We start from the raw sequence: 24,372 nt of genomic DNA, 5'->3' as shown, positions 1-24,372 counted from the left end.
GTTTGTACTTAAAATTTAGGGTCCCCCGAAAGATCCTGGTGGAGTCTAATGCGACCACGATTTGAAATCCTGTAGTTTCACTAATTAACTTTGTAGCTACAGGTTATTCACCTGGAATCATATTTCTTTTGCCCAATGTTCATACCATGTGTATATGTATGGGGGTGATGTTGTGCTATGGATATCAATCATTTCATTATGTGTAATGGTCATAGCCTCAGGAACCAATTTACCTAGAAAACATAAACCCCTGGACCTTGGAGTTAACCAGGAGAAAGCCTTTTTTACACAAACTTAATACACATCATCTGGGAGGACATAAGGTACAGTACAATCATTGATAATATTGCATAAAGTTTTGATAAAACTCCCCATGCCTAGTGTCTCCATCTGTTCAAGACAAGTTTTGGCATATTTCACATTCTGACAATAACCTAAAGGCACTTTCCTAGTGAATACTCTCTTATGTTGTTGATATGACCCAATCTATGAAGTCCATCAGTATCCTTGAGAGTCTCCCGTCAATACTGCTGTGGCGAGCTATTGTCTGATCAGGTGGGTCAGCTTCCCAATTTTTCAGTCTATTTTCATGTGAGAAATTCAGACATAACAATGACTGATCTATGAAGTTTTGGTGAAGCTTTAGACTAAGGGACCTAGTGATATTATATCTCCCTTCTATGGGCCTCCCTCCCTGTATTTCGAGGACCTCAGAGATGTTAAGTGGGAACAGTACTAATCCTACATTATGTCGTCCCTGAGGCACAGGAGATCACACCCAGCACTCACTTTGATTTAAGACCTTACCCACTAGGGAGTGATAATCATCTAGGGGATGCCCACCCAAATCCAAATTACTTTTGGACTGGCATGGCTGGATGCACTTCTCTTCTACTAGGGAATCACAGTACTTACAGATACAATAATCCTCAGACAATAGTCCCTCATACTGGGCCTGATTCATTAAGGAAAGTTAAGTAAAAAGATTGAGTAAGTAGTCTCCTGGACAAAACCATGTTAGAATGCAAGGGGTGCAAATTAGTTTTATATTTTGCACTTAAGTTAAATACTGTCTGTTTTCATGTAGCACACACATATCAACTTTAAATTACAGTGTACAAATAAGCTATCCAATGTTTGTCTGCTACATGAAAAAACTGACAGTATTTAACTTATGTGCAAAATAGAAAACTAATTTGCACCCCTTGCATTGTAACATGGTTTTGTCCAGGAGACTACTTACTCAATTTTTTTTACTTAAGTTTCCTTAATGAATCAGGCCCTCTGTCTCCAAATTCTAGAACTAGCAGACCTTTTCATTACCCCTGAACTGAGTTTGGCAAAAGGCTTTACTGATTTTTCTAAGATCTCTTCCTCCAACCCCACTTCATCAGTATCACTACTGGACTCCCTCTCCATCATCTGTCCACCATCACAAGAGTAGAATGTCCTAAAAAGAATAAAAATTAGAAAAATCCCGGAAAAGAAAAGTAGAAGAACCGCCATTGCATGCTGAGATGATAGTCTGTACAACGTCCTTAGCTCAGGTCAGGTGTCAGTAGCTCCTGCCTTTAGGTCTCCCGGTACAGGTTCACGAGTGACAGATCTGTGGTGTCAGTCTCTGCTTTGTCTTGTACCTTCTCCAGATTGTTGACTTTACTGCAGTGAGTAGAATGGACCCAAGTGTCTCTTTCTGCTACTTTCAGAGATGTGGTGCTGGTTATCAACACTTGGTATGGACCTTCCCACCGGTCTGTTAAACAACCTGAGCGTAAGAAATTGCAGATCATGATATATTCCCCAGGTTCAATATCGTAACAGTTTGTTTTTGGCATACCAGGTGACAGCATTTTGAGTTTCTGTTGCTGTTTTATGAGATATTGAACAGTCACTTCATTATTGCATTTTAAATCATCCTGTGGACCTATGATCAAATGAGGTTGTCTACCAAAAAGTATCCCAAAGGAGGACAGAATAAGAAGAGGTCTGGAAGTGATTCTGATGCTAAGGAGGACTAGTGGCAAAGCTTCTGGCCACGCCAATCCAGTTTCAGCCATTACCTTACTCAGTTTGTTCTTAATGGTACTGTTTTCCCTTTCCACCTTACCACTGGCTTGTGGTCGATAAGGTGTATGAAGTTTACTATCAATTCTCATAAGTTTACACATGTTATGAAAGATATCAGAATGTGCAACCTTCCCTGGTATATCTAGAAATACACCATCTGGGGTGCAGTAAATGACACATCCCATTTTACACAATAAATCCTTGCCCAGTAGTTTAGTAGGAACCGCAGAAGCCAAAAGAAACAAATGCTTGGTGTGCAGGGGCCTGATAGAAACCTATGCAGGCTTAGTCAAAGGGTAATTTAACACTCTCCCCATTACTCCCATAGCTGGAAAGGTTTTGTTAGTAACCTGTAGACTTAAAAGATAAGTTATCACTGACCTGGCTGCCCCTGTACCCATAATAATTTTTATTATACTGTGGTCGTGTGTGTAGCCCTTCCAGTGCCTGGATAATTACCATCATTAACCTATCACTTTGCGCCTTTTTCTTCTACCTATATTTTTGTCATGCTCCACAGCAGACTCCCTAAGAGCATCTACTGTGATTCCCCTCCAATTAGGTAAAGAGGTTTATACTCTAGTCTTTAGATTTTCCCTGAGACAATCCATTAGTACTGTAACAGCTACCTTCCTGTGATGCAGATCACCCTGTATGTCTGATATCCCAGTGTAGTGGGTCATTGCTGTCAGGGCTCTGGCAAAATAATCTGATGCATTTTCACCATCCTTTTGTTAGAAAGTTGTTACATTCCAGGTGCACTCGGTCTAGATTTGTAGAAACCTAGCAAGGCGCGGAGTCTAACAGCTCCCTGTTTTTCGGCAAGAACCACCGCAAGGTGGGATGAATTTAGCTGCTAGGGAACTGAAGGTCGCGGTCCTTGGTTTGGCCCCTACACGCGAGCGAGATAGGTGAAACTGACAATACAAGGAGTGGAAGTAGATACCTTTGAGAGGACTGTGGTATTCACTGGTGAACAGGTAAGGACAAGAGGGATGGAGCAGGCAGAGTGCTGGATGTGGACTGGTGGTACATAAGGTAGATGACATGTGAGTGTTCTTGTATTGAAGCTTTTTAGTAGACAGTCCTGAAAGCCGTGGAGCAATAAAGTTAACAGGAGGAAGGTCTAATATACTAGCCGAGTCGGTACACTGTTCAGATGACTGTGGTGCAATGGAGTAAGCAGGAGAGTAATCGGTTAAAAAAGCCAAGTCAGAATACTGCGGTGCAATGGAATAAACAGGAGAGTAATAAGCTAAACAAGCCAAGTTGGTCCACTGTTCAGATGAATGCGGTGCACTGGAGTGAGCAGTAGAGTAGTTGTTTAGACAAGCCAAGTCGGTACACGATTCTGATGCGCAGGCCTCACGGAGGAGTAATGCAGGAACCGAAGCAGAGGCGCCAAAGAAGACAGCTACAGAGAGCTCCAGGAACACAAGGGTTGAGTCAGGAGGATAACCTGTTGATCTGACACAGGTATGATGTCAGATCCTCCCTTTATTTCAGATTCCCCTCCACAGGGTCACATGATGTTCCAACAGTGAATCACATGAGCTCCTAATCGCAACCCAGGCTAGCGACTGACAGGTGCTGGAGAAATGCAAATGAGCACTCTTACAATGGTAAAAATTTTGCTCCAGTTCATTACTACTGGAAAGCATATGGCAAACTGTGAGGTTATACATTATATTTATACGTAATATTTTTCTGATTATCATCATCTGTTAAGGACTTATCTTCCTCCAATATACAATACTTAATAAACTTTTGTATATCAGTATTGGGAGGTTGGCAGGCCCTCAACACGACTCATCATTCTTTATTAGTTGGCTCATGAGCATTGCCCAAATCTTTAACAAATTCCTGACATTTGGCCAAATCTTTCCTTGGGTCTGGGAAATCAGACATAATTGAATGCAGCTCAGACCTAGTCCATGGACATTGCATTGCTACATGTTTAATGGGAACTACCCCATCTTTGTCCGCTTTATTTTTGGTAACTGCTATTGTACAGACATTATGTAAGCCTACCAAATCACTTCATTCTGGACTAATTGCTGGAATTACTGTTTCAGTACAATGAATGTTCCCATTAAACAATGCATTGCTACATGTTTAATGGGAACTACCCCATCTTTGTCCGCTTCCTTTTTGGTAACTGCTATTGTACAGACATTATGTAAGCATACCAAATCACTTCATTCTGGACTAATTGCTGGAATTACTGTTTCAGTACAATGAATGTTCCCATGCCTATTGATTTTTACACTACCCTCACTATTTTCAGTCCCTGCTAGTGGGACCGCTCCCTTTCCTTGTCTGCGTGGCACCTCTTGCATGTTAATTGCATGTGCAATGGTTGAAATAACAGTGGGTTCATCATCTTCTTCAGAAACATTACCTTTTAAAATACTCAATATAGAATATAAATTTCTTATGTTATTTTTATCATTTTTGGTATCGGCTGAACTTTTATCCCCGTCCGTATATGGCGGGGGAGTGTGTTTGCACTCATTTCTCTTCGCTTCGCAATGCACACATCCATCTTAAGCTATTAACACACTGAGCTATTAACTCAAGGCTATTAATACAAAGAGCTATTAACATCCCCAACAAACATATCTAAACATCAAACATTCTACACTGAATTACCATTTACAGCATCTACCACTCCAGCCGGCAGTACACAACTAGCGTGTTACACTACTCTCACCTATATATTAACATTACTAGCAGAGCTGGATTAAGGCTTTGGGGGGCCCGGGGCACTTAAGACAGGGGGGCCTCTAAGATCTAAAATTAAGGGCATAGTGACACATCCTACATTACCTCACCTACAGCCCACAGTATGACACTTACCGCTCTCCCAGAGGGCTCACCTAGGTTGTCTGCATAAGAAAAATCATTGCTTCCACAAACTAAAATACTGTACATTAAAACAATCATCAAGACACCACATTAAAATGGGTATTGACACCACACATTAAAACTAGCAATAATACCACACCTTAAAACTATCATTGATATCGCACATTAAAAATACCATTGATAACGTACACTAAAACTAACAATGAAACCGCACGTTTAAACTAGCAATGATACCGCACGCTAAAACTAGCAATGATACCGCACATTAAAAATACCATTGATCCGTCCAATCTCCCTTCTAAACGTAGACATTAAACTCTATGCGAAAATCCTTTCAAACAGGTTAAAGAATCTCCTCCCGGAATTAATTTCAAACGACCAAGTAGGATTTGTACCAGGTAGAGAAGCAAAGGAGAATACTACTAAAATTATTAATCTAATACATTATGCCTCCTCCGTTAACCTTCCCACAATTCTCTTGTCAACCGACGCAGAGAAGGCTTTCGATAGAGTGGACTGGGGCTTTATGAAGGGGGTACTTCTCCATATGGGACTTGGCCCCTCCTGTTTACAAAAAATTCTGGCCCTTTATAGATTCCCTTCCGCTAAAGTTAGAGCAAATGGCATTTTATCCGACCCCTTCACCATCTATAACGGCACTCGTCGAGGCTGCCCACTATCTCCCCTGATATTTGTACTCTGTATGGAAGCCTTGGCCAGGGCGATTCGTTCTAACCCAAATATCACAGGGCTACAGATTGGTAAAGAAAACTACCGATTAGCCCTATTTGCAGATGACCTGCTTGCGATCATCACAAACCCCATTACATCTCTACCTAACCTGATGCTAGAATTTTCTAAATTTAGTACTCTCTCTAACTTCAAAATAAATTTTTCTAAATCAAATGCTCTTAACATTTCAGCCCCAGAACAATCAATAAGGGGCCTCAAATCAGCATTCCCATTTAAATGGCAGTCCTCACATTTTTGTTATCTTGGGGTCTCTATCGCAAGGTCCAATGACCAGCTATTCCAATTGAACTTCCCTCCTCTATTAAATAAAATCAAAAAAGACTTGGCAGCTTGGTCGTCCTCCAAATTCTCCTGGCTTGGCAAAATGAACATCATCAAAATGAATGTTCTTCCTAAAGTTCTCTACCTGATGCAGGCACTTCCAATTATAGTCCCCCAGAGATTCCTTGATAGTCTCCAGCGCTTAATTCGCGACTTTGTCTGGGGAGGCAGGAGACCCCGATTCAAGCATGCTCTTCTTTATAGGAGGAAGCATCAAGGAGGGGCGCAATTGCCGATGCTCCAGGGTTATCTTCAGTCAGTTTTTCTCAGCAGGATAGTGGATTGGACCAGAGGGGGCGACCTCAAACAATGGGTGGTGATTGAAAATGAACTTAACACAACTCCGCTAAATGTGGTACCTTGGTTATCTAAGATACCCAGAATCCTTCACCCAACCATCGGTCCAACCTTAAAGGTTTGGAAGAAAATCCGTTTTGGAAAAAGCATCTCTACCTTTCCTTCACCTTTCACCCCCTTTGTGTTCAATCCAGACTTTCCACCAGGTCAATCGGGTTCTGACTTCAGAAGGTGGTCTCGCGCCGGAATCAAGGGCCTCGGCCAGCTGGTGAAGTGTGGTAGACCTCTCTCTTTTGCGGACCTACAGTCGGCTTTTTTGCTTCCCTCCACTGAACATTGGAAATATGCTCAAATCTCACACTACATTAGTTCTATTGGAGGAATCAGAACTCTTAACAGACCTCCAACTCCATTCGAAAACCTATGCTCGTCCAAATCTGCTCCAGTCCATATTATATCTGAAATTTACAAAATTTTGATGGAGGACCAGTTCAGCTCTCCGCCTCCTTTTGTTAGATTATGGGAAAGGGACCTAGCTCCTCATATAACCTCAGCATCCTGGCAAAAAATTTTCACAAATACACACTCCTGTTCATTAAGCATCTCAGTAATAGAAACCCACTATAAGCTCTTGACCAGGTGGTACAGATGCCCTACTCTGTTACATAAATTTAATTCCCAGTTATCTTCTTCCTGCTGGAGATGCTCCCGATCCCTGGGTTCTTTAATTCATATTTGGTGGGAATGTCCACTTATTACCCCATTCTGGAACGAGGTCATTAGATTATCCAGTATTATTGTGGGACATGAGGTTCCCAAGGATCCTGGCTTCTGGCTACTCTCATACTCCCCCACTCAATCCTCAAAATACAAAAAATCTCTACTAAAACATCTCAATAATGTGGCTAGGGCAGTAGTTCCGACGCGCTGGAAATCCCGAACGCCCCCTCTGATTATGGACTGGTTCAATAGAATTGACTATTATATGTCCATGGAAGACATCATCCTCTCAGTCAATGACAAATCCACAGAATTTCTGGCCACATGGTTTTCCTGGATTGAGTTTAAAAATTCAGAGGATTTCAAGATAGTTTGTTCTTCACCTGTCTGCGCTTGCTAGTTCCCCTCCCCTCTCCTCACCTTCCTCATGTGTCCTCTATCCCCCCCTCCTACTCCCCCCCTTTCTCTCTTGTTGTCAGTCCTTGTCTCCCCTCCCCTTGGGGAGTGGTTTTTTTTGCCTTTCTTTTTGTGTTTGTGCCCTATTTACCAATTTAAAATTTTTGCGTAAGTGAAATATGTCAATGTTTCGGGCTATTGATGGTCCATTTGTTACAAGTGTTTTGTACTGATAGTGTTTTTCTTTCTCCTAATGGATCATTCTTCTGGTCAAGCCTGTAATAATTCTTGTTCACTCGCAATGAAAATAAAGAATTTAAAAAAAAATAAAAAATACCATTGATAATGCACATTAAAACTAGCAATGATACCGCACATTAAAACTAACATAAAAAATAGACATTGATAACATAACGCCAATTTTGACTATATATCTATAATATAAATGTCTAGTGGCATGTGTTAGTCTGTCTGTCTGTGTGTGTGTGTGTGTGGAAAAAATAAAACCAAGCTGCAGCGCCACCTGCTGGGTGGAGTTATACAGTGACCTACTAAATTCTTAGTGTGTGTAGAAAAAAAAATTCAGAAAGGGCTGAAATTTGGTACACTAAGATGTTTTTAATTTGTTAATTTAATTTGTTAATTGTTAAAAGTGTTTATAAAGATTTTAAAAATATATATATATATTTCTTGAAGGAGAAGTGACAGTTGGGAGTGGTTGGTGGTTGCCGGGGGTGACAGTGGGGAGTGGTTGGTGGTTGAGGCCTGGGCTATGGCCCAAAGGCATGACAAGAACCTTTTCAACACCTTAAGTAGCTTGATTTGACTAGAATGCATGAGTATCATGCACAAGTTATATATATATATGTACTACAATTTTATTACATTTTTATTCAAAATTTCTAATGGGTGTGTTGATGCAATTGGGGGTGTGGCTATGCATATAGACAAAACAAACCTGCATTGTTGTGTACACCATTAAACGGTCACCAAAAATTAGGATTGTCCCACTAGAATCACAACATTTCACAGACTCTGTTGCTCTCTCCTACCTGTTCTTCTCACTTTCACCACCTGTGCTGCAGGTTTCTTTAGTTGCGACTTGTCTGGATCCTGGAATGTTGGGGGCCCTATTTGGAAAAAAATATGGATACATTTAGAAAATTACAGCCAGCCCCGGCGTTAAATCAATTCTACCCACGATTAATAATTAGGCCTTCCTCCAGCCCCAACATTAAAATAATAGTATTCACATTTAATAAATAAACCTATTTCCCTCCCTACAAACAGCCCCAGCAATAAATTAATAGTATTTACATTTCAGAAATATACCTATTTCCTGAACCCGTCACTGCCATTAAATAATGCATAGGCACATTTAATAAAGAGACCTCATTCTCCCCAAACTCACCCCCACATTCAGTAGCGCCCAAACCACCCCATCTTAAATTAATAGTCCCCACTATTGTGCCTCTCTCCCCCCCTTTTTCCTGATACTGTGCCTCTCTCCCCCCTTTTTCCTTCATACTGTGCCTCTCTCCTTCCCATTTTCCTTACTGTGCCTCTCTCCTTCCCATTTTCCTTACTGTGCCTCTCTCCTTCCCATTTTCCTTACTGTGCCTCTCTCCTTCCCATTTTCCTTACTGTGCCTCTCTCCTTCCCATTTTCCTTACTGTGCCTCTCTTCTTTCCTTTTTCTTCATAGTGTGCCTTTCTGCTTTATTCCCTTTTTTCACTTACCTTTTTATTAGTTTCTTTCTTTTCTTCTCTTCTGTCTTCTTGCTTCCTCTCTGCGCTGCTCATCACTGAATGACAGGCGTGATTTGATGACGTCACGCCTGTCATTCAGTGTTAACAGAGCAGAGAGGAAGGACGCCGGTGCCGCGAATAGGTGAGTTATTCTCTATTTTTTTTTTTGCTCCCCCCACCAAGGAAGAGGAGCAACCCCGACACCGCCCGCTGATATGCATTATAGGGTTTATTTTCCCTCCTCTTTGGTATTTTTCATCCCCCATTCCACCAGTACTGATTTAGACCAAGCCTACACTCTCTAAGTGCAGAGCACCTACTCGCAACAGGCTCCTCAACTAGACTGCATCCAGCCCTCCTATCTCCTATTTTCAGAACCCTTTGATCTCAAAGTGAGCCCAAACCAGACTGAATTATGGGAAGAGTACTCCCTCAAGATTTGCCTCATAGTGGGTCCAGAACATAAAGAGCCAACCACTCTTAAGCCCTATTGATATTCACAACTATCACATCTATCCAGTTATCCTTATATCTTGATTAAAAGTTAAAAATTGTTCCTTGCAATCCTAGACTTGGATGATCCTTCAAATTCTAGAAATTTTAGTCTCACAAAGCATATCTTCACCTCCACTTATTTCTCCAGTTTAGGATGCAATTGTCTTCACAGACTTGCCTTCAAGTAAGGACCTCTCTGGAGGAGTCAAAAGTACAAGTTTAGCAACCCTCTCTCTAAACAATCATTTGGTCAACAATCAGTTTTGATATTTCTGATTCAAAATATTGCTCTGCTTATCTTATATCAGACATAGATTATCTTCTATGCCAACTCTGTGATCCTATCCTGCCTTGTTGCCTAAAATACTTAGTATACTTACTATCTTACTAACAACCGCTTCTCATTTGTACTCTCCTGAGAGAATACTTTTCTTTGTATACCTGACAACTCTCTGAGACTCTCTGGACTTTTACTAGCCTACTGTCTAGTGCAGTGCACATTTCCCTTGCTCTAGCTAACTCCCAATGTTATTATGGCTACACAACCATACGGATTCCCCCACACATTCTAGCTACATAATTTGGTATCAATGTCAATTTGTATGTTGTGTGTTCCAGCATCCATACAGACCCTCAGTCAATGTGCTCAGCATCCGCTCTTCTACCTTTGGTGATTTGTTTCAGCATCTCACACAATACAACTTGATCACTGCATATTATTTTTGGAAAAAAGAATGCAATTAGCTTTTACTCTTAGTCAGTGCCCATCCATAGTCGACCAAGCCAGCAACTAGGTTCATACTGGCTGTGACTGGATCACGTATAAATAACTTATGGTATAAATTTATTTAAAGGAAATAGCGCAGGGCGCTCATTTATACAATTGCAGTTTTCTGGTGGCAAGCGGTGGGATAACAGCAGGCGGCTTTTTGTAAATCAATCAGGAGAGCCGAGTTGTTCAGGAGAGGAAAAACTGCAGCCAGGAGAAAGCACAGGTTGTCTGATTACATCAACATGTCCAGTGCCAAAGGCATTGACATCAGCCATTTGCCAAACAGGGCAGAGATGAGAGAGGCACTGAGGGAATGGCACCGACAGCATGGTACCCCAGACGGCAGAGATCCCTGCTCAACAGCCTGCAGAGAACTTTACCCAGCAGACTTTAAACACACAACCAGCCCCTCTGCCCTATGATGAGCGCAGGGCTGCCGGGCAAAAGATCCAGCTGGCGGCCTTAGGGGACAACGCATCTGCAGCTGAGCGGGAACAGGTCATCGAGGCATGGCGCCAAGAGGGAAGGGCACCAGCCATGCAGCCCAGGGGCGAAGCGTCCCCTAGAGGATCAGGACTGTTATCTTTACCTTGCCCTAAATTTGAGAACTGTGTTGGGAATATTGATGAGCACCTGCAGGTATTTGAAAGGACCTGCAGGCTACATGCTGTACCCAGAGAGGAATGGGTTAAGCATCTGGTGTCCACACTGCAAGGACGTGCAGTGGAAGCCTACCATGGGGTGCCCACAGAGGATTGTACGGACTATGATGTAGTGAAAAGGGCACTCCTTAAACGGTACCCTATTACCCCAGAGTCTGAAGTTCCGGGACTTTACAAAGGACCTCCACGAAACCCATGAGTAGTATGCCAACTTGCTGTTGGAGTCTGCCAGGAAGTGGGTGCACGGAGCAGGTGCCCATAACGTGGATGAGGTAATAGACTTGATGTACCAAGAGCAGTTTCACTGACGGTGCGCACCGGAGGTGACAGAATGGAAGCTGGACAGGAAGCCAGGCACCCTGGAAGCAGCTGCCCAGCTGACGGATCAGTATGTGGCAATGAGGCCACACTGGCAGAAGCGCCAGGCTAACAGCCAACCCCAAAGGACTGTAGAAACAGGAGGTACACCCCTCTTCTACTCACCCCCAAAAGCAAGTACCTAAGCCTTTGGGTACTCCTCGCTAGCAACAGGCCCGCCCTGTCCCTGGGAGTTATCAGAGACCATCGGAGCCCAGGCTGGAGAGAAAGTGCTACCACTGCAGGAAAATCGGTAATTTAAGGATGGACTGTATACCAGATTTAACTAGGCGCTCATTGACTATATGTACCTTACTGATATAGATACAATTATTTAGTTATAAATCAGTAAAAAGTCCAGCTAGGACGAAACGCATTGGGACACGCCCACTTCACGTAACGTCACTCTGACATCCACCACGAGGGATTTCCTACAGAACTATGCCCTGCACAGCTCTAACTCACCGGGACTAAGAGCGATTATATCACCCTGCCGCGCGGCCGCTGTGAGGGATCATAACAGCAAGTATTTTACTCGAGCATCACTGTATTTATTTTTTCTAATGGGCGTATGATTGGATCTCCCATCATTCGTTGTCACTAACCTGCAAGGACATTTTATCGGTGTTGGTAACACCATATGGATCTGCACTGTAATTAGGACGTTTGTATCTTTACACCAATCTCTTATATCTGCCATTCTCTTTGGATCCGATACAAATCTATTGCATGTACAATTGGCTGGAGGCCATCAATCTTTAATGTATAACATTTTATGTTTTTATTGTTTACCACGCTTATGGTTATTAATTATTGGTATTTAACATGTTGGTTTATTATTGTAATTCCGATTGATTGTATATAGTGATATACAGGCGGTTTTTAACCTCATTTTGTGATATTTGTTATGTATTAAATTGTTATTTTTTATTTGCCATTTGCATTCAGGCTTTTTACCAATTAATTGTATTACTGATTTATAACTAAATAATTGTATCTATATCAGTAAGGTACATATAGTCAATGAGCGCCTAGTTAAATCTGGTATATAATTTTTGTTTATTGGGGGAGGGATACCCCCAACTAGGGCAGCTCTTGCAGTACATTCCTAGAGAGCGCGATCCTTCCAAACAAGGATGGACTGTCCCACAGCCCCAGCACACCAGACTCGTGGCCCTAATCCAAGTCCTGTGGCCCAGCTGACTTGCTTAACTGGCGAAGGTGAGCCATTAGAGAGTGTCTGAAGGTGACTCAGCGGAGAGAGTCACCTGTGTGTCCAAAAGAACCCCCAAAATGTGGAGAAACCTGCAGCTGGTCCAATTGGGGCCCCTGCAGGGTGAAGGACTGAGAGACTCAGGGGCCTCAATTACTGTTGTGAATTTCCATCTTATTGATCCTATTGCAGGATTGCACTGCCAAAGTTACTGTGGCAGATGGACTGGAGAAGGAAGTGCCTGTAGCAAGGGTGTATCTTGACTGGGGAGATGGCCAGGAATTGTGAGATGTTGCCATTTTGGATGGCCTCCCAACTGATGTGATTTTGGGCAACGATGTTGGGGGTGGAATTGTGACTTCATTTCTCAACTCTATTACCCGAAGCCAAGCTGCTGAGCTACAGTCTTCAGGATCTACACCTGCTCAACCCAACCCAGAGGAAAAGACCACAGCTGCTATTTCTTCAAGAAACAGCCAGCCCTTTGCCTCTGGAAAGACTACGTCCACTAGCAACGCAGAGGATGTTGTCTCCTGCCAACCTGATCTTGTAAGGGTGCCCGGTGATGCTCCTGTCCCTAGCAGTATGCCAGGTTTGGCAGTGAATATAGCTGACCCCAGTGACCTCCCTTTGACTGACCCCACTTTGGCTAACCCTAGTCACCCTAACATAGACTGAACTGCAGCATATTCTGACTTAAATGATAATGAGGGCTGTAGGGAAGAGTTCAGGGCAGCGCAACTCTCTGATACCTCACTGGAAGGCATGAGGCGCCAGGCTGGTGGCAGCCTTCCAGCGATGGAGGTAGGGAGTGGGACCTAGCATAAAGGGTTGTTGTACCGTGTAGCTAGGAAGGTAGATGGGGAAAGACCAGTCCAGGAACAAATTCAGCTGGTGGTACCACGGGGCTTTTGTGCACAACTAATATCAGTTGCCCATGAAATCCCTAGTGCGGGACAACAGGGCAGAGACCGAACACTGAAGTGCCTGACACAGAACTTTTTCCTGCCTGCAATGTCTGATGACGTCTGGGCCTACTGTAAGTACTGTGATTTGTGTCAGCATCTCGGGCGCCCCAGTGTTTGTGCTCCCCTCAGGTCCTTGCAAATAATTGGGGAACCATTTCAGCGAGTGGCTGTGGACATAGTAGGTCCCCTGCCTGTGCCCATGTCTGACACCTACCCCTTGCTCTGTATTAACTTTTTTGTAGTTGAGTTGGACAGAGTTCAGGGTTACCTAGGGGACATTTACAATTTCAGCAAGATTTGGGAAGGTAATCTGGAGCAAATAGGGCTGGTGTTAGGGAAGATGGGGTGGGCATGTTTGACTGTTAGGGCAGAGAAGTGCCGATGGGGATGTCAGAGGTACAGTACCTGGGTCTCAGGGGAGGAAGGGTAAGGTCAGAACCAGCTAAGGTAGAGACAATCCGAGACTGGCCCCAGCCCACGACCTAGTTACATGTACTAGCATTCTTAACGACTGCAGGGGGCTACAGACGTTCTGTCCCAGACTTTAGAACTGTAGCGAAGCCCCTGACAGATCTCACTAAGAAGAAACTTCCCGAAATATTTGACTGGACACCAGCTTGTGAGCTGGCATTTCAGTCATTAAAGGAAGTCCTGGTTCATGGTCCAGTACTGTTGGCGCCTAATTATGACATGGACTTTATTGTGCAAACTGACTCATCACAGTATGGACTGGAAGCAGTACTTAGCCAGGTGGGGCCAGATGGGAAAGAGCACCCTGTGGCCTATTTGTGCAGAAAACTGCTAAACCCGGAGGTGGGGTATGCCACAATTGAGAAGGAATGCTTGGCCATTGTGTGAGCAGTTAAAAAACTTCAACCTTATTTGTATGGACGACATTTTACTGTGGTGACTGATCATAGTCCCTTAAAGTGGATACAACACCCTTAGGTTAAATGGCCGTTTGTTGTGCTGGAGCCTGACACTTCAAATTTATGACTTTGACATAATTCATAAGCAAGGAAAGGCTCACAGCAATGCGGAAGGACCGTCTCGGCAGGAAGAGCCAAATCCTCCTGGTAACCCTAGCAAACTGCAGACCAGGAGCCACACTGTCAGACATGGCACGCTGGTTTACGCATGGACAAGTGGGGGGGGGAGTGTGACTGGACACGTATAAATAACTTATGGTATAAATTTATTTAAAGGTAATAGCGCAGGGCGCTTATTTATATAATTGCATATGCACTTATTTTTGATATTGTGTATATTTTGGTAAGGGAAATCGTTATTTCTGAGCCTAGGGTAGAAAATCAGTTTTTTCTGTTTTAACCATTCTAAAGCAAATGCCTATTTCTTATGTATATATCTCTGATACAATGAGCCTTTGTTTAGAAAGTCTGATGTGTATTGTGATGTGGGGAAATGACTTGATAGAAGTGTATACCTTTCTATGGGAATGTGTATTCTGCAACTGTTGGAACAAAAAGTCTAATGCTAATCAGGCCTTTTGATGTGTGAGGTTTCACTTGGAGACAGGTTTAAACTGTGCTGCTAGATTTCCTGCGTCTACAACAAAGATGCAGGACATCACAGCGTTTCTAGAATTTAACAGATAAGTGTAAATATTGTTAGCTTTGCGGTGCATGTAAATCTATGTTTTGCTAAACAGGGTACATCCTGATTCTAAAAATAGCCTGTGTCCAAATGTGTATAAAAATCACTGTACTGTACATTGAAATGTATCATTCTTTTGAATTCATCTGACCTGCTCACTGGTACCTTTTTAACCAGTGTGAACAAATAAACATCTTGCTTCAAAGACCTGCTTGGAAACATCTTCAATATTGCTGTATTCCTGTGACGTGCAGATTAGACCCTAAATATAATCCGTTCTCTGGCTGTCTCTGAGGTTTGGACCCAAGCTTTTCCAGTACCACCGCTCTGCCTACTACCCATGCAGTCCTGGTCAGTGTCATAGGCCAGGTGGGGGATCCATCCACAGCCTCCCTGATCCATAGTAAGAGGTCAGGAGTACCAGCCCAGATACACCAGCAACGAGATACGCTAGCAGCATCTGTTACCCAGAAGAAACCCGGTTCTGGATGACGGTATAGGAGTCCAGTGGTGGCAGCCTTTGTAAGCCCCTCCTACTGCGGCAAGAGGGTGCATTTGGGATAACATAAGGGAACGGTGGCAAAGTATCCCAGACAGTTTTCAGCAACAGCAGACAGGGTGGCATAGGTGGTCCATCCTGTCACACTGGCACTTCTAAATTTTCACCTCAATCACTACATATATATCCATGGTTTCTGACCTACATGTTTAAAAACCCCAGGCAGGGGTTTTGTGTGGCATTTACCTTCTGGTTGTTCTGCATCCACCGCGATGATGCATGGTCTGTTATCAATGTATAATTTTCTGCCTAGGAGATAATAGTGCAGAGCATCTGTAGCCCATTTTATGGCGACACATTCCTTCTCCACGGTGGCATATTTTTGTTCCCTTTGAAGTAACTTCCTTTTTTCTACTCCCTCCTTCTCCTGCGACAAGACTGCACCTAAACCGACCCCGGAGGCATCAGTTTGAGGGAAGAACCTCTGGGTAAAGTCCAGGGCTTGTAGAACTGGAGAAGAACAGTGAAGACCTGAACAAGTGGCTTCTGGAGAGTGCAGATTCTGACTAAGCTAATCTATTGGGACAACTTTTTTAACATGTCCATGAGTGGAGCAGCTCTAGTGATGAAACGGCTCACAAATTGCCTATAGCAACCTAAAAATTGCCTGTAGCAACCGCTTACAATATAAAATACAGACACTCACTAAATGCGACATTGATTACATGTCGACATTTAAAAGTCAGACACACTTAAAACACCTACACCGATAATGTATACTCTCTATTTTTCAGACAAGCATATAATTATGTAGTCAATGGTTGCATAATTACTGTAAACAATATTGTTTTCAATGCTCGCCCCCCAATTTGTAAGGTGTACCCCCCAGGCTTAAATTGTGTATTTAATTTATATCCTTTTAATGGTTTCTATGTCCATTAAGTAAACCCACAGCTGTGACTCGTACTGCTAAAACATTATGCAAACTATAGTCTCACATAGGCTAAAATTAACATTGCAGCTATTTTTTGCCACAGAATGCCGAGAAATGTTTTACTCTGAATCAAGTCACTTCCATTACGTTAATATAATTAATATTTTATATTATAACATGTCAATTAATTTCAATTTCATAAACCAGATTTATTTGAAATGTTTCCCTATATCACTCCATACAATTGTCTTCTTTAATAAAGTCTAAATTGTTCAAATTAATGACCTGGTAGTTGTAGTGAGAACACACTGCTGACGTAACATTAATATAAATATATTACTGCTATCCTATCAGATGGAAAAAATTAGCATAATATTGATACTGAGAACAGCTACAATAAAAATATTAGGTTAATATTTGCACGCTGCCATTTCTACGATCGATTTTTTTCAAGCTTGCTAGTCATTGTGATGGATCTGGCTTTGATGACCCAGATCCTGGTTCCTGAGTTCTGCTTATCTTGCTGCAGAGCAGTTTTTTGGATTCCCCTGACATCACAAGTGGATTCCGTATAGACACAACTGCTTTTTTTAAAGCATTTTTTTATTTTTCCTTCATTGTGTATTATACATTATGTCTGGAGTTCAGAGGAGGTGTGTTTTCCCTCAGGAGCTGACCGAAGAAGAGAAACGAGTTGAAGGGATAGAAAGATTGACTTTAAAGGTGAGGGTGAGGAGTTTAAATTTAATTCTGTAGGGTATGGGGAGCCAATGTAGTGACTGTTGGAGGGAGACTGGAGAGACAGAGCGGCAGGAGAGAAAAATGAGGCGGGCATCAGCATTGAGGATAGACTTAAGAGGGTCATGGCAAGAATCAGGTAGGCCAGAGAGATGGAGGTTACAGTAGTCAAGGCGAGAGATAACAAGCGAGTGAACAAGGGTTTTTGTAGCTTCTGTGGTGAGAAAGGGACATATCTTAGATATATTCCGAAGGTGGAAGTAGCAGGATTTTGAGAGGGACAGAATGTGAGGCTTGAATGAGAGGGGAGAATCAAGGATGTCCCCAAAGCATCGGACTTGGGGGACAGAAACAAGGGTAGTGTTATTAACAGAAATAGAGGGGTGGGAGAGTCCTGGAAGGGGGGAAGACTATAAGCTTGGTCTTGGAAATATTGAGTTTAAGGAAGTGTTGGGACATCCAATATGAGATGGCCGAGAGACAGGAGGAGACACGAGACAGAAGGGAAGGGAAGGGGAGAGGTCAGGGGATGAAAGATAAATTTGGGTATCATCAGCATAGAGGTGGTACTGGAGGCCGAAGGAGCGGATGAGGCCACCAAGGGAAGAGGTGTAGAGGGAGAAAAGCAGGGGGCCAAGAACGGAGCCTTGAGGAATGCCAACAGGTAGAGGAAGAGGGGGTGATGTAGAATCATGAGTAGAGACTGAGAAGGAGCAGTTGGTGAGTTAAGAGGAAAACCAGGAGAGGACAGTGTTACAAAGGCCTATAGATTTGGGAGTTTGCAGAAGGAGTGCGTGGTCAATGGTATCGAAGGCAGCAGAGAGGTCAAGAAGGATAAGAAGGGAGTAGTGTCTATTGGATTTAGCGAGGAGGAGGTCATTAGTGACCTTACTGAGGGCAGTTTAAGTGGAGTAGAGGGGGCGAAAACCAGATTGCAGTGGGTCAAGGAGTGAGTGAGAGGAGAGAAAGGAGGTGAGATGGTTGTAGACAATCCGTTCAAGGAGTTTGGAGGCAAAAGGAAGAAGCAAAATAAGGCGGTAACTAAATAGAGAAGTGGGATCAAGGGACGGTTTCTTGAGTATGGGGGAGACAAGAAGCATGTTTAAAAGAGGAGAGGGATAGGTTGAGGAGGTGTGCAAGGTGGGAGCAGGCTTCAAGAGAGAGGGAGCAGAGGAGGTGGGAGGTGATTGGGTCCTGTGTGCAAGTGGAGGGGGGAGCGGAAGAGGGAAGGGTATGGACTTCATCTTCAGATACCAGAGTGAAGGAAGAGAAGGAGTGTGAGCTAGCAGGAGGGAGGGGAGAAAGGAGATAGCAGCAGCAGTGGAGGGTGAGAAGGGGGACAGAGTGGGCATGAAGGGGGGAGTGGGTGGGGTAAGAACGGACTGCTGGGAGATGTCATGACGTATAGACTGAATGTTGAAGGTGAAGTGGGTAGCAAAGTCGACAGCAGAGAGTGTGGTGGGGAGTGGGAGAGGGGGAGGGGAGAGGAGGAAGTTGAAGGTGGCAAAAAGCCCACAGGGTTGGAGAATTGGGAAGAAATGAGAGCTTTAAAGAAAGATTGTTTAGAGAGCGATAGGGCCGAACTGTAAGAGGCAAGTATGAACTTGAAGTGGAGAAAGTCAGCATGAGTGCGTGACTTTCTCCAGAGCCGTTCTGCACTGCGGGAGCATTTTTGAAGACAGTGGGTAAGTTTAGTGTGCCACGGTTGCGGCGGGGACCCGCGAAGCTTGATGGTGACAGCGGTAAGTGTGCAATTGTAAAAGAAGACAGCATTATTGGTGCAAGAAAGAGTGGTGATGGGGGAGAGGAGCAAGACCAGGGAGGAGGAGAAACTGGTAGGATCAACTGTGTCAAGATTTCGCCTGGGGAGAGTAACCTTGGGGGATGGGGACGATGAGAGGGGTGGGGAGTTGCTAAAAGAGAGAAGATGTTGGTCCGAGAGAGGAAAGGGTGAGTTATTGAGGTCAGAGACAGTACCGAGTTGTAAAAAAAACATATCTAGGGAGTGGTCACTGCTGTGGGATGGAGAGGAGGTCCATTCAGAGAGACCAGGGGAGGAGGAGAGGGACAGAAGTTTGGAGGCAGCAGGGTCTGAGGGATTGTCTATAGGGATATTAAAGTCCCCCAAGATGAGGGAGGGAAGGTCAGAGGAGAGAAAGTGAGAAAGCCAGGTGGCAAAGTGATCAAGAAATTGGGAGACAGGACAAGGATGAGGGTATATAAACGCAACACAGAGGTGGACTGGGTGGAATAGGCGGATAGAGTGTACATCAAAGGGGGAAAAAGAGAGGGAAGGTTCAGGGGGAAGAACCCAAAAAGAACAGCAGGTGGAGAGAAGTATGCCGACGCCACCACCTTGCCGTTCCCAGGTCTGGGTGAGTGGGAGAATGACAAGCCCCCGAAAGAGAGAGCAGCTGGAGAGGTAATGTCCTCGGGGATAGCCAGGTTTCAGTGATGGCAAGCAGGTTGAAGGATCTAGAGATAAAGAGATCATGGATTGAGGACAATTTGTTACAGACTGATCTGGCATTCCAGAGACCACAGAATAGTGGAAGAGAGGAAAAAGGAGAGATGTGGATGAGATTGTTGGGGTTGCTCGTCTGCATGGGTGAGTATGATATGTAGCGAGGGAAAGAACAGGAAGAGAGGGTTGGGATTGGACGAGAAGCAGAAATAAGAGGGGATTTGTCAGCAGACAGGAGACGAGGGGCAGAGTAGTAAGAGGTAGGGGAGGAGTGGAGATGGGGCAGATAAGGGGGATTATGAATGGGAGAGGCAGAAGGTATGAGTGACAGGAGGGACTAGATTACCTGAGGGGAAAGAGAGGGAGGTGGTAGGTAGGAGCAGACTGAGCAGAGAAGAGCAGCGAAGGGGACAAGAGGGAAAGGGTGTGAGTGGGGAAATAGAGGAGAGAGGAAAAGATGGAATAGGAGGCAGCTTGTTAGATCAGGGGCCCAGAGGCACAGGAAAGAAGAGATGAGTGAAATAGGGAGGGGGATGGGAAGTGAGAGGGGGGAGTGAGGAGCAGGAAGAATATGGAAAGATTGGACATGGGAAGCAGGGGGATAAAGGGAGAGGACAGAAGTGAAAGAGGAGTAAATCATGATAAAGCTAGAGAAGGTGTGGAATAGACAGTTGAAAGAATTCAGAAATCAAGGATGGTAAGAGCTTACAAGTGGAGTGAGAAAATGGTGAGCATGAAAGGTGAGTAAAGTGAAAGAGTGCAAAGATAGAAGGAGAGAAAAGAGGAAGAAGAGATGTAAAGTATGAGTCAGGGAATAGGAAGCAGTAAGGACAGCAGAGATACCAGATGGGTGTATTTAGAAAAAACAGTTAGATGAGACAGTGACATCAGGCATGATTTGAAGGCAATAGTATAGCATAAGGCATAATAAAAGGTGCACTGAGCTGGTTATACAAGTCCACAGGACAAGAGGGAGCCAGTTCTAAGTTCACGCTAAGTGGAGCAACAGTGTGGTTTAAAAGTGGGATACCAAGCAGCATAAGAGGAATCACCAAGTCATAATACTGCAGCAGGCCCGAATAAGTGTGAGAAACAGTTGAGCAGGGAGGGTCCAGGCGATAAACAATCCAGGTGGTGAAGGATATCAGAGCTTAGGGCTGTGGAATGTTGTTCTCATGTAGCAGTGTGTGCAGGTAAAAGGTTCCCCTCCTGTTCTCCTCTTGTTCATCTCTTGTATATCTCTAACTGTACTAACTAAATTAGTTAATACACTTGTAATATTCTCACTTAGAAGAGTTCTCACTAACTAACAGCCAAAGACTACTGTTCAAATAGGTTCAAATAGCCATGTGACCACTTTCATGAGTTAACCCCCACTAATCACACACTACATACACAGTAATAAAATTCTTAAACAAACAAATAGAGGGTAACCATTAGAGATGCTCACTGACCCCCGTGTTTTGGTTTTGGTTTTGGTTTTGGATCTGGATTGCCGTCGTGGTTTGGTTTTGGTTTTGATTTTGCCAAACCGTCATTGCATGATTTTGTTTCGGTTTTGGTTTTGTTTGGTTTTGTTTTGCTATTTTGTTTAAAAATCAATGTTTTTGGGCCTAAAATAACCAAATTTAGTGCTCCATCTGTTTCTTGGATAAGTAATGTAATTGTAAAGCTAATAAATTATCCAAAAAACAATTTAATTCCTGGTAGGCCTTCATTAATTCGACACACAAACCAGATTGTCTTCCTCTCCATCTATGAATATTGGCAATGCAGCCATCGTCTTTGGATGTATATTACACCCTACACTTATACTTAAATATGTAAATAAATGGACAAAGGCAGTTTGGTTTCTGTCTCTCTAGGCCCCCCTTCACTTCTATAAAATACCAAAAAATTCAGCCGTTATAGATTGTATAATATTAATTGATATGGAGAAAGACAGTTTGGTTTCTGTCTCTTTAGGCCCCCCTTCACTTGTAGAAAATACTAAAATATTCAGCCATTATAGACTGTACAATATAAATTGAAATGGACAAAGGCAGTTCGGTTTCAGCCTGTATAGACTGAACAATATAAAAAATAAATGGACCAACGTAGTTTGGTGGCTGTCTATGACCCCCCCACCTGCCCTCCACTTGTAGTTGAAAAGAAATAGAGCAGCTTGCATAGACTGAACAATTAGAATATAAACATAAATGGACCAAGGTAGTTTGGTAGCTGTCTATAATCCCCCCGCCCTCCACTTGTAGTTGAATAGAAAAAAAGCAGCCTGCATAGACTGAGCAATTAGAATATAAAAATAAATGGACAAAGGCAGTTTGGCATCTGACTGCATCAGACCCCCTCTCCACTAGGAGTAAAATAAAAAACTATTCAGCCGTTATAGAGTCTAGAATATAAATAGAAATTGAGAAAGTCAATTTGGTATCTGTCTGCATCATAATCATCAACATTATCATTAGTGCCCTCGTCACCTACACAAATCTCCCCCTCCTCCTCTTCTAATTCCAAAGTGGCATCTTCAATTGGTGTATCACCGGCTACACTCGGGCTGTTAAGGCACACATCAGCAGAACTGCTGAAAGGACCCTTCTTTATGGGTACACTGGAACTAACAGAATGCTCACGATTAGACATACCACTGGTGGATGGACTCTCCACAGGGATTGGTGTCATTTCTGATTCAGAGCATACATTATCCTCTAATGCCTTACTGGTATATTTCAGCTCGGCTTTGACGCGTAACAGTAGTTGTGCACCACTTGTAAACTCCAAATTACTTGGTCTTGCTTGGTCACGAGTGACCGTACAAGAAGAAGGCTCGGTAACATTTTTCGGATCTGCCACTAATAGAGAAAGGCGAAGGCCTCATTCTCTCTTTGCCACTGCGTGTTTAGAATGGCATGTTGGCAATTTTTTTTTTATCGGCAGTTAACTTTTCATCAGTTACACTTCTTTCTCGCTTCAACACGGTAAATTTTTTTTTGCTGTGTGTTTTTTTGCCTGATTTCAAAAGACTATGTAGTTTGACATCGCCTTTCCCAGATGACGTACTGGGAACACAACCATCAGGACTGGTGACAGAACCTGGTTGCTGATTCTGCTCATATGTGGACTGCTTTGAATCCATTATAATGAGGGCAAAGCACTTGCAGTGCTAACAATTGTTTTTTTTTTATACTGCTGACAAATATGACTTTTGGCAGCCAGAAAAATTAATGCAAAAGAATGGAGAACACCTCAAAAGCACTTGGGGGTAAATGTATCAAGCTGCGAGTTTGCAACTCCAGCGATTTTCTCAGGAGAGTTGAAACTCGCCAATGTATGAAGCTGAGATTTCATGCAAAATCTCCAGAGTTGTGCTTCTGTCAAAATCGCTGTTTGCAAAATCGCCAGTGATCAAACTCCCGACTGTTTGCCACTGCAGCTATACAGCTCTCAAATGTATGAAGCTGCGAGTTAGCAAACTCAGGAGAGTTTGCTTCAAAATCGCCAGATACAACACGCTGCTTGATAGCAGCGTGTTGTACAAACACATCACTGTTACACTGCCCTGGCAGTGTTAAAATGTTAAAGAACAGATAAAAGTTGAAAAAAAAAAAAGTGTGAGGTCCCCCCGCTATTAATGCTTAACCCTAGTGCTGCCTGACTAATGCTGGTCCCGTGAAAATCGGGAAAAATTTTGCGTGGGGTTCCCCCGATTTTCACTTTACCAGCACTAGGCAAACCAGCCAGGGTTGGCGGCACTATAGCAGGGAGACGCGCAGCAGGGGTCCCCCTGCCATAATGACTAACCAACCCTAGACTGTTCAGTGCTGGGCTGGATTCCCTAGGGAGTGGGGTCCGCTGAAAAAAACGAGCGGGCCCCCCCCCTAGAAAGAACCAGCCCAGTGCTGATAGCACTAGGGCTCTTCCTACCACCCCTTGGCTGTGGGTAGTAGGGTAATACGGCGTAAAGTAGCTAAAAAAACAAACTGACACCAATTTTGTTTGTGGAACTACAAGTCCCAGCCAGCCAGGTTGCCAAAAACAGTGTGGCCATGCTGGTGCTTGTATAACTACAAGCACCAGCATACCCACGGCAGCCAGGGCATGTTGGCACTTGGAGAACCACAAGTGCCAACATGCCCTGACATCCCTGGCTTGCTGGGCCCTGTAGTTCCACAAAGAAAAAAGTTTACAAAGCCACAACACCCTCTTATAAACCACATACATTTAATAAAAATAATAAAACCCACAATAAAGACACTAACCACCCTCTTTTAAACCACAAGTATTTATTAAAATAATAAAACCCAAATACTTACCGATGATGCCTTCTTTCTTGCTCCAATGTCACTTATTATTTGTAAATCCATCTTGCCGGCTTGCCCCAGTCCCAGCCATTGATACCTCCATAAAGGAATCTGTGCCATCAGGAACTCTTCGCCCAGAAGGGGCACATATTTGTACATCCCGAATCTTGAGTCTTGATTGAAGATAA

This window comes from Mixophyes fleayi, chromosome 9 (genome assembly GCF_038048845.1).
Source record: "Mixophyes fleayi isolate aMixFle1 chromosome 9, aMixFle1.hap1, whole genome shotgun sequence".
NCBI lineage: Eukaryota > Metazoa > Chordata > Amphibia > Anura > Limnodynastidae > Mixophyes > Mixophyes fleayi.
This window is presented reverse-complemented; position numbering follows the sequence as displayed.